The sequence below is a fragment of the Bubalus bubalis genome, chromosome 16 (assembly GCF_019923935.1).
Source record: "Bubalus bubalis isolate 160015118507 breed Murrah chromosome 16, NDDB_SH_1, whole genome shotgun sequence".
NCBI classification, from domain to species: Eukaryota; Metazoa; Chordata; class Mammalia; order Artiodactyla; family Bovidae; genus Bubalus; species Bubalus bubalis.
In genome coordinates, this window is record NC_059172.1 from 29,920,177 (window position 1) to 29,938,342 (window position 18,166).

Genomic DNA, 18,166 nt, shown 5'->3' on the forward strand with positions numbered 1-18,166 from the left:
ATTGGAAACTTTTAGGTTTAGGAATTCACTTAGATCTGTTAGGCAAAACCTGTGATAACCCTTTGACATAACTTTCCTATCCCTGAAACGTTTTATTTTCAAAGTTCAGTCTGAGACTCTATAAAAGTTTCAGTAAAGCAAAAAAAAGTTTACGGTCAGTTATGGTTATATAAATCATCAGCCCACTTTTATTGAGACCAGACCTATTTCTCAAGCAAGTATTAATTTGTTTATATTTGGTGAAAATTGTTAGGGTTCACAAGAGGCTCATGGTATATAGTGAAAATATGGCGCATTGTGGTGACCTGACAAACAAGGGATGAAGTCACAGTGGCCACATTGCCCTAGCGGGCATCCTGTTTTTCCTTAAGACAATATCCTGTTTTTCTCTGCTGGTGCCAGTTTCTCAAGACTATGTGACCACCCGGCCGTGAGACCCCTTCAACTAGACCTGACAAGACCCCAGCTGCCGGCTAAAGATAAACTGAGGCCCCCTCCCTCCGGAGCACAATTTCCCATCTATAGGGTATAGGAAGGGTTGGCTGTAAAGGAAGGGTACTGGTATTTCTCTAAAGCCAGTCACTTTCTTTCTCTCTTCCTACAATAAATCTTTCTCTGCCTGAATGCCTGGCTCACTCTCTTTTTTCCACACTGGCCTTACACCGTGCATCAGAGCAAGCCTGATGAAACCCTTGTGGTTCCACCACACCAGCTTATAGAATCCAGGCCTGGCTATCAGAGCCTCCTTGGCACTGCCAACAATGATGCCCAGAAGGTTGCCACCTCCCTCTCTGCTCAGAATGTGAGCAGCACTCTCCTCGTCTGGTGAGACCATCTCTGGGAAGAGAGGAAGGTGGTTAGGTATGGGCTGAGAGGCCAGGAACTGCTTCGAGGGGAGGGTGTGGTGAATCCCTACACACTCTATCACTGCAACTGGGAGTTCCCTGAGGACTAGGACTGAGTCATTCCCCTCTTCCCAAACCCTCACCAAGCTCACTGCTGAGCACAGATGTGGGAAGTGCTTCCCTGTGTCTAGTCTCCTTCTCTACTATACGTGCTCTTAGAGGAAATACATTCTTAGAAACCCTCCCTAAGATCCCTCCTTCAGGCCTCCAGCCCTGGTCTTCCTGGGTTCCCAGGTGTGGGAAGATTCAGCCCCTGACATGATGTAATCCCTGAGGAAGGGAACCAGGAAAGTCTAATTCAACACGGTTAAATGTGAGCAAATGACGGGAAAAAATGAGAAGCCTGTGCTATGGGTACACAGGTTGGTAAAAGCTCCAAAGGCCAGTATGCCAGGGGGATGGGCACCAGCAAGGTAGTTCCTGGAGGGGTCCAGCTCGGTGGTCTTGACCAGCTGCAGGGACAGCAAGCTGGTGAACTGGCGCTGCATCTCGTACCCCCCAACCCAGTCTTCCTGCTGAATTTCCATGCTGACCTCTTCTATGTGTCCCCAAGTGCTATCACACCCTCATGTGAGTGTCCTGAGATTAGAGACTGTCTGAGGATCCTTGTCCCCAGTACAGGACTGGAGCAGAGGAGATGCTCTGGGAGACTGTGGATGAATGAAGAGGGAGAGAACGGACCCACGAATGGATGAAGCTGATACAGCCAACCAGGGACGGGAGGCCTCTGCCCAAGGCAGAGGTAGGACTCTTAGGAGGGTGACAGGGACACAAGCCCCTGTCCTACGTGAAGGGAAACCTTATCCCAGGCAGAGCCCGCCCAGAATGAAGGAGCCATCACAGGAGGGAGTGAGCATCTCTTCAAGGACTGTGGCAGCTGGAGTTCTGTCCCGGGTCAGGGCTGACCCCTGAGTTCCTGTGACTCAGTGTAAGAGACCCCAGGGTGCAGGGAAGAGGGTGCCAGGAGGAGGGGCATGAAGTCCGGTGATACCCACAGGTGTGGGTGGAGAGGGGCCAGGGAGGTGTCCTGACAAGTCTGCAGCACTTCCTGACACCAGGTCACAGCCTGCCCACAGCACTGCACCCCTGATCAGGCCTTGGCCTGTGTAGACACTGCTGCTCCAGGATAATGAAATCTTCACAGAGAAACCCGGCTCCTGGACTGACCTTCAGCATGAGGTGGAAACAGATTGTTCTTGGGGAAAGATTGCTTGATTCTCCACCATTAGCTCTTTAGGAAGCCTATAGGGTGTGTTTAGAAAACTCCAGTGCTCAGAATTAATCTCCTAATTTCCCTAGAAACTCTACCACTAGGCAGTGGCTCATAGAATCACAGCGCAAAGGCTTGTAATGTGGAGTAGGCCCAGCAGAGTTGTTAGGGCAAGGAGTGTTGCTTGCCTGCCTTCAAGCCAGCAGCCACTGTAGCCGCCACTGACAATGGGCCTTGAAAGGAATTCAGGTTGGAAGAAAACAGGATACTGGTCACAGAGAGTGAGGATGCACATCACAGGAATGATTGCAGTGAGCCCAGATTTTGCATCTCCCCACATGTAGAAAAGCATGAAAATCATTAACTGGAGATGTCTGCTTTTTGTGACTGGCAGAAATCTTTTGATGTTTCTCTACATAACTTTCTGGTTTTCTTTTCCCCCTCAGCAAAACTCAGAAGTCCTGACCCTCCGTTACCTTTTAGAACAGCTCCTCAGAGATTTCTGAGAGGCTATCTCCCAGCTACAGTCCTCAGTAAGGTCTTAGAACAAAACACCTGACAATTTTTAGTTTGTGCATTTTTTTTCAGTAGACAGCAGAGAATCTCTGGCCCCGCTACTTCCTGCCACCCTAAGATCCCTGCAGGGACTGCTCTGTGATGCTCTGTGGATGACTTGAAAGTTCCCCTGGGAGGTAAGGGAGCCCAGAAATCTGCCTACTACAGCCCCCTCTGGAGGCCTGAGCCCAGGACTGGGGACTCAAAGTGCCTGTCATCTCTGCCTCTGCTGGCCACTTGGTGGTACTGCCTGCCTTCTGCAGATGGTGCCACAGGCCTGCAGTGGCCTACAATCCTGAACACTGTGCACATGGAATTTCTGCAAATCAACTTCATGTACCACAGTGTCAATAGTGCCTGAGTTTTGAAACCCTCTGCGAGAGATGCCTAGCTAGAGGAAGGACAAAACAGACGTAGATGAGACAGTCACAGAGACGCTCAGCACTGTTTTTCTGCCAAATGTGCGATTGACAGCACCTCCAGGTGTGAAAAGAGACCAAGATGCTGTCTGCAGAAGGCCCGAGAATGATGTGATGTCTCATGGAATCCACACAACCCAATTATGTATGTGGCAACATTTCCACTTAACACGTGAAATCGAGGCTCAGAGAGCATGTGTAACTAACCCAAGGCCATTCAGCTGGTATGTTGCAGAACCTGTATTAGAACCTATGATGTCCACCCTCAGAGGTGACACCATATACATTCTTCTCTCCTGTTTCCAGAGAGGGCCACCTGTCCCTGCCTGCCTCCTCTCTGTTTACTGCCTTCCTCTTCCTATCCCCACTAGATAATTAACCATCACAGGTGCTTACATCCAAGGGTATAGTCTGTCTGGGATTCAGGAAAGGAGTCAAAGTTCAGCTCACTCAAATTCAGGGGACTGCATCACTAAGGACTGAGCTTTGGGTCCAGGATCAAGTGTCCAAATGGGCATGAGGTACCCTGGGTTAGAGGGTCAGTGGCACTCAGAAGAGGAGTCATCAGATTGCTTAGTGGATCCACGGGGAAATGGATGGATGGATGGACAAAGCTCTGTCCAAGGAGACCCAGTTTATCAGAGTTTGGGCAGGATAGATCCTGAGGGCTCTCTGTTCTGCTTCTATTCTCAGAGCTAATGTACAAACTTTAAAAACAGTATAAAAACAAAACAAAAACCCTGTCTCTATGTCCTTGGTCACACCTTCCTCCCTCTTGGGGTGTCAGTCTCATCATCTGATAAAGTGTGGACTAGTTGGTCTCTTAAAATCTTACATTTGTATGGATTCCCTCACCCCAAACTTAGGCTACTGAAGGCTTTACACCTGTAAGATACATACACCTGCTACAGAGCTACATACACTACAGAGCTCCTTCAAATCCTGTTCATTCATCAGTCCTTATATTGACCCAACATCCCTGTAGGTGGGAAACCATCACCAGAGAGAAGCTGACTGTTCCCCAGGCCACATAATGCTGGAAGCCTGGCTCTTGTCTCCAAGCCCAGTATTCTGCTCACTGCACACAGGATCACACTTCCCCATGGACATGTGGGACCCTAGCCACCCCTTTACTCACCGAGATGGGGAAATAGTCCTTCATGTACTTCCTCATGACTCAGCGCCTTACCATTTCACTGTGCCTGCCCCCTGCCACAGCTTGGCTCAATCATCTACAGGATACTGATGATTCAGAATCTTGTTAACAAGAGGGCTATGAAGACCACACTGCAGAGAATGGCTGGGAAGGGAAGCAGGAGCATTAGTGGTCAGTGATGTGAAGGAATGAGCTCTTCCCATTTACACAGCAATAGCAGCACTGTCCTGTCCAGCCCTTACCCCAGGAGGAAGAGGTCAGCTTCCCAAGACTTCAAGGAGACAGGAATGCAGTCAACACCTGTTGTATCACACTGAGAACCTGAATTTGAAGCCAGGTAGGCCTAAGTCCAAACTCACTTTTTCCCACTGCCCCAGACTGCTTTCTCACTTGGGTCTTCCCCTCCACTTCCCTCTCTGTCTGTATTCACCAGGTGCTCAATAAATGCCTGGTGGAATGTGACAGGATGAACTCTTTCTAGTATCCATTCTATGAGACCCCAGAGAAAAGAGATATTTGTTCAATCCGGCCCACTTCCTGTCTACCCCCAGCCCATCTTTCCATAGATAAATCCTATATTCCATAGATAGATCTCCCCCTTCATCTCAAGTCCTCACATGACTTCTTATAACTTTGAGGCTCAGCTCAAGCAGCTCAGCCTGACTTCAAGCTCCCCACTGCTAACTTGATCCCCTTCTTGCTCCAGCCTCACCCACCCACATGCACCCCAAATTCTGGCTACACTAAGCTGCTCAGTGTTGATACAACTCCCTGAGCTCTTTAGTTTTTGCTCAGCTCTTTCCTCCACTGCCAGGCCCTGTCCTGCTGAAGGAGGGAGAGAGGAAGAGGAGATCTCATGCCTGGCCTGTCCGTCAGGAGTGCAACAGGACCAGGAGCAGACTCAGTGAAGAATTTCTCCCAGATTTAGGATTCTGAGTCCCTTTCACAGGCTAATCCTGGCTTCAACTCAGAGTCAGGTGATCTGTGGGGCTGTCTTTAATCTGATGCCAAAGGAGCCTCATTCTTAGAAAATATCGTGTCTCTACATTCCATTGCCTCCATTTGACACCATGCACTCAAACTCTTAAAGATCAGCCTTCACTTGTATTCCAGTTAAAAGTAGGGTAAACAGCCTGACGTTCATGGCTGACTTCCAGGAGGAAGAGAGTTTTGACCCAGTCTGCTGCTGCTAAGTCGCTTCAGTCGTGTCCAACTCTGTGCGACCCCATAGACGGCAGCCCACCAGGCTCCCCCGTCCCTGGGATTCTCCCAGTCTGAACAGTAGTAAAATGCAGAAGCCAAAGTAGGCTGGCTGCCAGGTGTGGGACAGCCATGCACAAAGCACAGATATTGCTGCCCTCATGGTGCTGACTTCAGTGTTTTGTTTTGGGCACTTTGTTTTGTCTTTTCATTGTTTATGGGCTTCCCAGGTGGCTCAGTGGTAAAGAATCTGCCTGCCAATGCAGGAGATGTGGGTTCCATCCCTGGCTGGGGAAGATACCCTGAAGGAGGAAATGGCAACCCATTCCAGTATTCTTGCCAGGAAAATCCCATGGACAGAGGAACCTGGCATTCTACAGGCCATACGGCCACAAAGAGTCAGAGATGACTGAGTGCCTGATCACCCAAAATATATTTAACATAATACTTATCATCAAAATAATTTTTAAAATTTCATTATTTTTTAAAATTTTCATTAGAGTATAATTCATTTTAGTATTGTGTTAGTTTTGGGTGTTCAACAAAGTAAATCAGTTATATACACACATACACTCTTTTTTTTTAATTCATTTCTCATATAGACCATTACAGAGTTTTGAGTACTTCCTTATGCTTTGTAGCAGGTTCCTATTAGTTATCTGTTTCGTATATAGTAGTGTGCCTATGTCAATCTCAGTCTCCCTGTTTATCTCTCCCCCATTACCCACTTGTAACCATAAGTTTGTTTTCTACATCTGTGACTCTTAAGTTCTGTTTTAAATAAGTTAATTTGTATTCTTTTTTTCTATTCTGCATATAAGCAATATTATATAATTTCTGTCTTTATGTGTCTGACTTACTTCACTCAAGTGTAACAATCCCTAGGTCCATCCAGGTTGCTGCAAAAGACATGGTTTTTCATTTTTTATGGTTGACTACTATTCCAGTGTGTATATGTACCGCATCTTCTTTATCCATTTCTCTGTTTATGGACATTTAGGTTGCCTTCACATCCTAGCCGTTGTAAACAGTGCAGCAATAAGCATTGTGGGGCACATATCTTTTCAAATTATTCTTTTCTTGACAAAGGCACTATGGAGAACAGTATGGATATACCTCATAAAACTAAAAATAGAGCTACCATGGGATGCAGCATACCCACTCCTGGTCGTATACCCAAAATGACTTTTAAGTGTACTGTTCAACAGCATTAAATTCATTCACGTTGTGGTCTAATAATCACCATCGTTCATCTCCAGAACTCTCTCATCTTCATAGACTGAACTTCTATACCCATGAAACAAAAATTCCCATGTCCATGTCTAGAGAATAAAACCTAGCTGTTAATAGTGACTCCCTGGAGGGTAAGATTTGGGGAAATTTTCCACTTCTAGAACAGAATGTGTTTGGAACTATTACAATAGCAGGTATTCATGTTTCAGTGAGAAAACAAAAGCTTAGGAAAATTGGGGCATTTCCAATTGACTGGAAAGAATACTCCCAACCGCAACCTCTTCCTCACTCTCAGGTCACCCATTAACTCCTGAGAGCTGGCCAGATCCTAAGTTGGAAGTATTTTCAGTCCGTGAGAAAGGAAAACCCCTTCATTCCCCTCATAATACCAAAGAAAAAATGTAAAACCCCACTTTACCCAGAAAGGGTGTGCAGGTTGGCTAAGCTCACAGAGCAAGCCAGTAGGATGGAACCAGGCATTCAATTCTACTAGTATGTCTCCCAACATTCATTCAATCAAAAAAAAAGGTTAATGGACACCAACTCTTCTAGGAGTTGGAGATGCAGCTGAGAACAAGACCAAGTATTTGAAAGGAGCTTTAAATACTGTGTGAGTATTTGAGCTACAGAGGAGAGGAAAAAAGAAAACAGAACAAACAAGTAACTCACTAGAAAGTATTTGTTTCTGGGCCCTGTGTCCTTGGGGACAGGTCCTTATTGACCTTTCTGGCCACTTCTTTGCCATCTCCCCCAAATGCCTGCTCTATGTCCAGTGTGAACCAGCTTTCACTACATGTGCAGCATTTACTGGCCCACTGGGACCCCTTACTTTCATGCCAGGCTGTACATTCTGCCTGTGGACCATCTCCTAAGTATCCTTAGAAAAGGTCCCCTTCTCTCTACCCACTACCAGCCTCCCTAGACTTAGGAAAGTCTTCTTTCCTTAAAAAGCCAAATTGTAAATAATCAGACTTGTGACTCCTTAGGGCAAGTTGGAGAATATTACATAGGCAATAAATCATTTAAAATACAAGCTTTTAAAATGTAAAAACCATTTTTGGCTCATGAGGTATACAGATACAAAAAAATCAGGGGGTCGGATTATGTGGTTTATGTGGTGATGGGTTTATGTAGTAATCCCGTTTGTAGATTATAACCTTGTAATTGAGCAGGATCTCTGCGACCTTCTGAGCGACTTCACTTCACTTCACCTCCTAACCTTTGTCAAAGAATTAATTATTCAGGGAAATAATAAATACAGAGAAAAAGTGAAGTGAAGTTGTTCAGTCATGTCTGACTCTTTGAGACCCCATGGACTGTAGCCTACAAGGCTCCTTTGTCCATGGAATTTTCCACTCAAGAGTATTGGAGTGGGTTGCCGTTTCCTTCTCCACAGGATCTTCCCAAGCCAGGGATCAAACCCGGGTCTCCTGCATTGCAGGCAGACTCTTTACCATCTAACCCACCAGGGAAGCCCAACAGAGACAAAGGATAACAGTCAAGCAAGACAAAACAATAATCATTTAGCCATTCAACAGTGTTAAGGACCTTTAGTTCATCTCTAAGGGCTATAGATAATATTCTGAGCCTTATCTTTGAGCTTTTTCATACTGATCAGTATCCTATCATTTTGCCTTTTCATACTGTTCATAGGGTTCTCAAGGCAAGAATACTGAAGTGGTTTGCCATTCCCTTCTCTAGTGGACCACATTCTGTCAGATTTCTCCACCATGACCCGCCCATGAACAGTATGAAAAGGCAAAATGATAGGATACTGAAAGAGAAACTCCCCAGGTCAATAGGTGCCCAATATGCTACTGGAGATCAGTGGAGAAATAACTCCAGAAAGAATGAAGGGATGGAGCCAAAGCAAAAACAATACCCAGCTGTGGATGTGACTGGTGATAGAAGCAAGGTCCTATGCAGTAAAGAGCAATATTGCATAGGAACCTGGAATGTCAGGTCCATGAATCAAGGCAAATTGGAAGTGGTCAAACAAGAAATGGCAAGAGTGAATGTCGACACTCTAGGAATCAGCGAACTGAAATGGACTGGAATGGGTGAATTTAACTCAGATGACCATTATATCTACTACTGCAGGCAGGAATACCTCAGAAGAAATGGAGTAGCCATCATGGTCAACAAAAGAGTCCAAAATGCAGTACTTGGATGCAATCTCAAAAACGGCGGAATGATCTCTGTTCGTTTCCAAGGCAAACCATTCAATATCACAGTAATCCAAGTCTATGCCCCAACCAGTAATGCTGAAGAAGCTGAAGTTGAACGGTTCTATGAAGACCTACAAGACCTTTTAGAACTAAAACCCAAAAAAGATGTCCTTTTCATTATAGGAGACTGGAATGCAAAAGTAGGAAGTCAAGAAACACCTGGAGTAACAGGCAAATTTGGCATTGGAATACGGAATGAAGCAGGGCAAAGACTAATAGAATTTTGCCAAGAAAATGCGCTAGTCATAACAAACACCCTTTCACAACAACACAAGAGAAGACTTTATACATGGACATCACCAGATGGTCAACACCAAAATCAGATTGATTATATTCTTTGCAGCCAAAGATGGAGAAGCTCTATACAGCCAGCAAAAACAAGACCAGAAGCTGACTGTGGCTCAGACCATAAACTCCTTATTGCCAAATTCAAACTTAAATTGAAGAAAGTAGGGAAAACCACTAGACCATTCAGGTATGACCTAAATCAAATCCCTTATGATTATACAGTGGAAGTGAGAAATAGATTTAAGGGCCTAGATCTGATAGATAGAGTGCCTGATGAAATATGGAATGAGGTTCGTGACATTGTACAGGAGACAGGGTTCAAGACCATCCCCATGGAAAAGAAATGCAAAAGAGCAAAATGGCTGTCTGGGGAGGCCTTACAAATAGCTGTGAAAAGAAGAGAAGTGAAAAGCAAAGGAGAAAAGGAAAGATATAAACATCTGAATGCAGAGTTCCAAAGAATAGCAAGAAGAGATAAGAAAGCCTTCTTCAGTGATCAATGAAAAGAAATAGAGGAAAACAACAGAATGGGAATGACTAGAGATCTCTTCAAGAAAATCAGAGATACTAAAGGAACATTTCATGCAAAGATGGGCTCGATAAAGGACAGAAATGGTATGGACCTAACAGAAGCAGAAGATATTAAGAAGAGATGGCAAGAATACACAGAAGAACTGTACAAAAAAGATCTTCACGACCCAGATAATCACAATGGTGTGATCACTGACCTAGAGCCAGACATCCTGGAATGTGAAGTCAAGTGGGCCTTAGAAAGCATCACTATGAACAAAGCTAGTGGAGGTGATGGAATTCCAGTTGCGCTATTCCAAATCCTGAAAGATGATGCTGTGAAAGTGCTGCACTCAATATGTCAGCAAATTTGGAAACTCAGCAGTGGCCACAGGACTGGAAAAGATCAGTTTTCATTCCAATCCCAAAGAAAGGCAATGCCAAAGAATGCTCAAACTACCACACAATTGCACTCATCTCATACGCTAGTAAAGTAATGCTTAAAATTCTCCAAGCCAGGCTTCAGCAATATGTGAACCATGAACTTCCTGATGTTCAAGCTGGTTTTAGAAAAGGCAGAGGAACCAAAGATCAAATTGCCAACATCCACTGGATCATGGAAAAAGCAAGAGAGTTCCAGAAAAACATCTATTTCTGCTTTATTGACTATGCCAAAGCCTTTGACTGTGTGGATCACAATAAACTGTGGAAAATTCTGAAAGAGATGGGAATACCAGACCACCGATCTGCCTCTTGAGAAATTTGTATGCAGGTCAGGAAGCAACAGTTAGAACTGGACATGGAACAACAGACTGGTTCCAAATAGGAAAAGGAGTACATCAAGGCTGTATATTGTCACCCTGTTTATTTAACTTATATGCAGAGTACATCATGAGAAACGCTGGGCTGGAAGAAACACAAGCTGGAATCAAGATTGCCGGGAGAAGTATCAATAACCTCAGACATGCAGATGACACCACCCTTATGGCAGAAAGTGAAGAGGAACTAAAAAGCCTCCTGATGAAGGTTAAAGTGGAGAGTGAAAAAGTTGGCTTAAAGCTCAACATTCAGAAAATGAAGATGATGGCATCTGGTCCCATCACTTCATGGGAAATAGATGGGGAAACAGTGGGAACAGTGTCAGACTTTATTTTTCTGGGCTACAAAATCACTACAGATGGTGACTACAGCCATGAAATTAAAAGACACTTACTCCTTGGAAAGAAAGTTATGACCAACCTAGATAGCATATGGAAAGCAGAGACATTACTTTACCAACAAAGGTTCATCTAGTCAAGGCTATGGTTTTTCCTGTGGTCATGTATGGATGTGAGACTTGGACTGTGAAGAAGGCTGAGCACCGAAGAATTGATGCTTTTGAAGTGTGGTGTTGGAGAAGACTCTTGCGAGTCCCTTGGACTGCAAGGAGATCCAACCAGTCCATTCTGAAGGAGATCAGCCCTGGGATTTCTTTGGAAGGAATGATGCTAAAGCTGAAACTCCAGTACTTTGGCCACCTGATGCGAAGAGTTGACTCATTGGAAAAGACTCTGATGCTGGGAGGGATTGGGGGCAGGAGGAGAAGGGGACGACAGAGGATGAGATGGCTGGATGGCATCACTGACTCGATGGATGTGAGTCTGAGTGAACTCCGGGAGTTGGTGATGGACAGGGAGGCCTGGCGTGCTGCGATTCATGGGGTCGCAAAGAGTCGGACACGACTGAGCGACTGATCTGATCTGATCTCTGATCTTTGAGCTGTTTGCAGATACTGAGCAGGTAGAAGAATTTGCTTACCAGCCGGTAGATCTCAGACCATGCGGAATCAGAGGTTGGTGATGTTGTCTCCCAGTTTTCACACCAAGACGATTGGTGCTGATCATGCACCCAGCAACTCTACCTCACCCAGTCTCTAACACTGTACCCTGAAAATCATGGGGGACTCAATTATAGTTTGAGTCTTAGCTACCCAAACTCCTTGCTTGGCCCTGCAATAAATGCTACACTTTTGACCATAACCCAGTGTCAGTATATGGGCTTTACTGTGGTCCCACAAGCAGACCCAAATTTGATTTGGCAACAACTGCTCCCTGTCATCTATCTCCCCAGACACCCCAACACTGTAGATTCCTGGATTGCAGCCTGTTGCACCCAGATTGGACCGTGTCACTCCGGTACCTAAGCCCTCCTGGGGCTCCCCTTTGCCCTCAGGATAAGGGAGAAGGTATAATTTCTTGCTCCTGGCACCAGTAGGCTCACATCCCATTTCTCAGCTGCTGTAGCTCCAGGCCCAGAAACACTCACCTACCTGTGCTGTTTCTGACACTCCCAGGTCCTGGGCTGGGCTGGAAGTGGGCACAGATAGTCTGACACATTCCTTCTGGCAAAGCTCCCCCAAGGCCAGGTGAGAAAGTTGTCCCCCATCCTAGGTAATCCCCAGGCAATGAGATCAGCAGCCCCTTTATATCTGTGTCTTTCTCCTAAAAATGCACCATGTACATCCGAAGTGGCTGGTGCCCATGGTCGGCCATTCCCATCTCAGCTCACCTTACCCAAGATCAAGCAAGAGAGAATCCACTGCAGGGCCCCAAAAGTCTGAAACCTGTGCTCCCATGACACCAACAAGGGTGCAAATTCCACCATCCTGGTTCCTCTTCTGACTCTGGAGGCTTCTCTGAGCTCTGAGACACCTTTTGGTTTTTGTTTCAGCCAGAGGTTGTCTAAGCATTTGCGAGGGGTGTGGGTAGGTATCCAGACCAGCCCTAAGGTCTCACTGTGCCTGATCCAGCAAGGACTGATTTCTTAGGAGAAACCTTTGCAACCACCTACCCTGGACCAAGTTGAATAGGGAGGAAGATAATTACAGTTCACTACTCAGGCAATACTTTATCTGCTAGATCACCTTTGCTCAAATCTTGCCCCTTACTTGGCAAGTGAAGCACCAACTATAGGGTATTCCCGTTCTTTTCCCACCCACCCAACTACTTGGCTGCAATAACTGTTTCCTTTCACCTGCCAGGTCCACTGTTCTTTTCACAAATGTGCAGTACCAGTTTCTACCTAAACACCTCTCAGCCCCACCACTTCTTACGCCTCTTGCCCTATTCTGCACCTCACCTGCAGAGCACAACTGCAAGAGCCGTCTGCATTCCACATCCTTCCCTCCCATTCTGTTCTCCCTCTTCTAGACTTCAAACATCACTGTTTCATGGAACTGCCTTTGACAAGTTCACCAATGACCTCCATGCTCCTGAATCCAGTGGTCAATTCTCAGCTCTCATCTTGACCTCTCAAGCAGCCTCAGACACAGCTGGTCTGTGGACACCACAATCTCCTGGTTTCCCTCTTGCCTCTTTGGCAGCCCCTGTGTCTCCATGGTAGCTCTTATCCTTTACCAGGCTAAGTGTTTGGAGTCCCTCCTGCCTCCTCAGTCCCTGGACCCTCTCGCTTCTCTCCACTCTCTCTCCAGCAGAAACCTCATCCAGGCTTATGGCCTCGGAGTCTGTCTATAGGACCACACTTCCAAACTGCATCTCCAGCTTAACATCCCCCTGGGCTCCAGACTTGACTGTGTAGGTGGGTACTTGACATCCTCCCTGATAGTCTGCTCAGAACCTCCATCACAGCCTGTCTAAGACTGAATTTGACTTCCCCTCTTGTTGGGCTGCCAGACAGAGTCGAACCCGACTGATGCGACTTAGCAGCAGCAGCAGCATCTGCTGCAGCCAGTACAGCAGGTAGGGATAGAAAGGGGTCGACTCACAGTTTGGGAAAAAGAAACTAGAGACAGAATTAAAGTTTTAGAGATGGGACCAGGGGACTCAAGACCTCTTGGATCAAGAGCCCTGTTCCTCAGAGCCCATCACTTTTCCTTAGTGTCTTGGCAAGCAGAAAATAACCGTTGTGCTATGAAGTCAGCCTCCTGTGCCCCCAGTCATGTCTCCCATTTTACTGATTACTTTAAACTATCTTTGTTATTTTCTTGTACAAGGGCCTTCACCTAGCTGGAGGTCATAGACCCACATATGCCTTGGGAAAACATCTTAGTGTGTGCACAAGCAGTGTTCTGAACTTGCGCTGACCTGGTGTTCCAATGTCCACACTACGTTTTTCCTTAGTTTAGCAGAATATGCTGACCCCAACTAATCAACATGGTGTACTTTTATTTGGGTTATTTTTATTGCTATATTTTGCTTTTATTCTTTCCCCATGGTGCTTTTCTCATGCCATAGCCAGAGCAACGGGCGGCTGACTATTAATCCCTGCATATCCCCCTTTTTGTTTTTGTAGCAGAAGATATGTTGACCTCGCAACTGCTTTCTTCATTAGTTCTCAGAGGGCTTTTTGCGTGCATCTGAGGACTGAAGAGAAGGTTATAGTGAAACAGCAAAGCATAGCTAGTGTTTCAATGAGACCACCTCTGATATCTTGGATCCACTGGAGAGGACTCAATGAGTTAAGGCCCTCTGCTATTCCTTGAAGTGTATCTGTATCTGGTCATAGTCTAAGAGAAGCATACTACTTGCTAATGATTCTTGTTTGTAGCTTTTTAATATCTAGAGCAAGGTTGTCAGCCATATGGCCCTGCAAGTGCCGTCTAACATTTTTCCAGATGTGTTTAGATTGGTTATATTTCTGGGGAGTTACACAGAAAGTAGTAATGTTCCAGTCACTCTTTAAATGTATTTGTAATTTAAGATTTTGTATTTCTTCTCCTAAGAGTAGCATTGCATTTTCTAAATCCACCAACCGGTTGTTAATCTCATCTATATGAGTTTGGGCTCTCCAGTATACTCTGAGATTTTTGTGTATGTCTGAAGACAGTCTTTTTTACCTTGATGAGGCTGTTCAGAACTTAAGGTATCCAATTTCTGGAGGAATGAGGCTGGAAGAAAAGAAAAATGTTTTAATTTTACCCACAGGTATAAATCACTACATTGTTTTAAGCCATCAGTGACTTGAGTTTTTTTTATATCTGAAAACAAATATTAGAAGCCACTAATGTGTCAGACAAAGAGTCATGAAAATTGTATTATATTTAGCAGTCTGTTTAGTCTCATGTACCAATTCCTTTGTTCTGTGGTCTTTGTCTGACAATAAAGGACATCAGTGAAAAGTGATAGTCTCCAAGAAGCTCATGAAGTTTTTACCACTGTCTGTATGACCTGTCCAGCAAAGTGGGTGCCCTGACCACTGCAGAAAATGCATTTTAACCATTTTTTCCATTGTGAGATATTAACCCTGCAGCCTGGAAAGGCTGCTGCTGCTCCTGCTGCTAAGTCGCTTCAGTCGTGTCCGACTCTATGCAACCCCATAGATGGCAGCCCACCCAGGCTCCTCCGTCCCTGGGACTCTCCAGGCAAGGATACTGGAGTGGGTTGCCATTTCCTTCTCCAGGAAAGGCTTTATCCTATCAAATAAAAGTGAGGTTTGTCAGGGAGCCGGGAAAAGCCAAGAGGCCGTCTTGGACTTCCCATAGCCCTGACTGTTTGGTTTATAGCCATTGATGAGGGGTTAATTTTGTAGATGCAGAATGAGCTTTGTCTATGTGTGCCATAGTTTCCTTAGACCATTGTGAAATAACACTCATTGATTTGTATCAAAGTAACAAAAGATTTTAAAAGCAAGTATGAATCACTTAAAGACAAATTTACATAGTCTGTTATCAAAAGCCATATTTCAAGAAAACTTTATTCTTTGACAGGAAGAGAAAACCAAATTCCAGGTGGTACCAGCTTATATTCACTGTGAAACAATAATTATTTACTTAGTCAAAGTAACAATAAGACTTTAAAGGCAGTTTAATGTCTTAAGAAATTTGTATCATGCGCAAAACTCTTATTTCACTTGTCATAAACTTTTTTTTACATTTTTTGTAGTAATCACTTCATTTATCTATTTAAAGATTATTTCAGGATGGCACCAAATATTATTAACAGTCCAAAATCTCTTTAGTTTCTCTATTAGTGTTCAGAAATTAATGTTTCAAATCTTACTTTATTTGGAAATGACCTAGCTATTTGATAAATGTTATCATTTAGTTTAGTACAACTCTAGAAATGTAAGTTACCCCAATCCGCAGAGATTATTTTAGATAGACATTTCTAAAATATAATTATTTTTAATAGAGTTTATCTAAAAGTTTTCATCTCATTTACTTTTATATATATATATATATATATATATATAGTTACTTTCTTTGTTGACAAATTTAGTTTACCTTAAACTTAGGCACAATAAAAGTATTGAACAATGTTGATGACTTAAGACATTTCTTAATTAGATTAGCAAACAGTCAGATATTTAATTTTGAATATTTTTCAGTTCATGTGAACCTGAATTTAAATAGAGCTCATTTATAAATTAACCTTATATTATCCAAAAACAAAGACTCACACTGAGACCCAGATAAATTTAGACAGACAGACAGAGATCTCACAGTTTTCCGCTTGAAATTTAAAATGTCTCTTTGTCTTTTCTTTTTTTTTTTCTTGGTTTGAGTTCTACCAATTGTTCACGGCTGGAGTCCCAGATAGTGGTCTGTGTATCCCAAGACCGTGATAAGAGTTAACTTCAGGTTTTTTCCTGGCCTGTTTTTGTTTCTCAGGCAGAACTGGAGCTCCAAATAAGTATTTTAACAAGTCAACTTTTTCTTAATTGCATGTGTAAGAAGAACCGGTTTTGCAATTTCAAAAAATATTTTATTTTAACCAGTTTTCTCCGGAGTCTAAAGAATATCATGGCCATTCAGGGTCAAAAATGTCATCTCTTTTTTGTAGTCATAGTTTTATAGCTAAAAATTAAAACCAGAGAAGGTTCAAATTGGCCCTGATGACAGGGGTAGCCTGACTGGTAAGATGTTTTCCCAGCAGGGATCGTCTCCCTGGGGAGGTGAGAAGTAAAGAAAGTCTGTCCTTTAACCTCTATTTTCTCCCAAGCTCTTCTGTAGTATCGCCTCACCTGTTCTATAGCCTGATCTTCCATAAGCACTTGATCTTGAGTTCTCCAATTTCCACTGCCTATCAATTGATCTAAAGAGATGGGGACCTGCCTGGCTTGGTCATGAGCTACCGTAATCAAATGGGAACCCTCAGTTGTCCCTGTACTATTTCCAAGGTAAAAGGAGAATTTACTCCATAATTCTGAACAGCTTGCTTAAGTTCCTTTAGTGTTTTGAAGGGAATCTGTTTGGGTACAGCCTCATATACCCCATTAGGATTATTAGGATCTGTCCCAGGAGCTATCCATTCATGTATTATCACTGGAAATGCCATAGTCATAGAGTCCAAGTCACCCTCCTGTCGTGTCCAACAAATACCTTTCTGGAGGGGTGACAGAACTGCTGTTTGTTGTAAGGAAGGAAAAGCTTGAGCCTCTCCAGCGGTTAAGCCAGGAGAGGGAGGAAGAGAAGGCAAAGGAAATTCATCTTCCCCAAACAAAGGTGCAGAAGGAACTGCAGCTTTAAAAGCCTCCTGAGTTTTTCGTTCTACCCCCTTGGGCTCTGCATATTTAGGTCCTCCCTCTGATGGGGTTTCACATTCATCTTTACTCCATTCTGAGCTTTCAGGGGTCTGAAGAGTTCCCAAAATGGATTTTATCAGTGTCCAAGTTGACCGGATAGATACAGGCAAGGGCATTCATTCCCTTGCAAAGAGGTTTCTCTAATTCACTACCTATCTTCTCCCATGTTCCTAAATCTAAAGAGAAGGGAACCATGAGCAATATTCCTCAATGGTTTCTGAAAGCTCCAATAGCTGGCCCTCTCTTGTTTTTGTTCCCTTTGCTTTCAAAAGCTGCCTTAAGAGGCGTATGTACGGCTGGTATCGTTTCGAGCTTTTTGAATTTCCCATGCTTAACCCTGGTTTCAGTGCCTAAGAGAGTATTACTTACCACAAGGGGGAATTTTTGGAGGCCTCACCCCACTCTTCTTCAGACCGTGTGCCGATATTTCAACTTTAGCTTCGCTCTCGGTGATCCTTCACTATTGAGCCCCATGTTGGGCACCACTCACTGCAGCCAGAGCAGCAGGTAGGGATCAAAAGTGGTCGACACACATTTTGGGCTAAAGTAACTAGAGACAGAATTAAAGTTGGAAAGATGGAACCAGGGGACTCAAGACCTCTTGGATCAAGAGCCCTGTTCCTCAGAGCCACATCACTTTTATTTAGTGTCTTGGCAAGCAGAAAATAACTTGTGATACGATGAAGTCAGCCTCCTGTGCCCCCAGTCACATCTCCCATTTTACTGATTACTTAACTATCTTTGTTATTTTCTTGTACAAGGGCCATCACTTAGCTGGAGGTCATAGACCCACATATGCCTTGGGAAAACATCTTAGTGTGTGCACAAGCAGCGTTCTGAACTTGCGCTGACCCAGTGTTCCAAGGTCCACATTACGTTTTTCCTTAGCTTAGCAGGGTATGCTGACCCCAACTAATCAACCTGATGTATTTTTATTTGGG

General features: G+C 44.3%; 1 pseudogene; it reads right to left on the reverse strand.

Moving 5' to 3' along the window:
* Window positions 1-598: 598 nt before the first annotated feature.
* On the reverse strand, window positions 599-12,347 carry LOC112579324 (annotated as a pseudogene).
* Window positions 12,348-18,166: the final 5,819 nt, after the last annotated feature.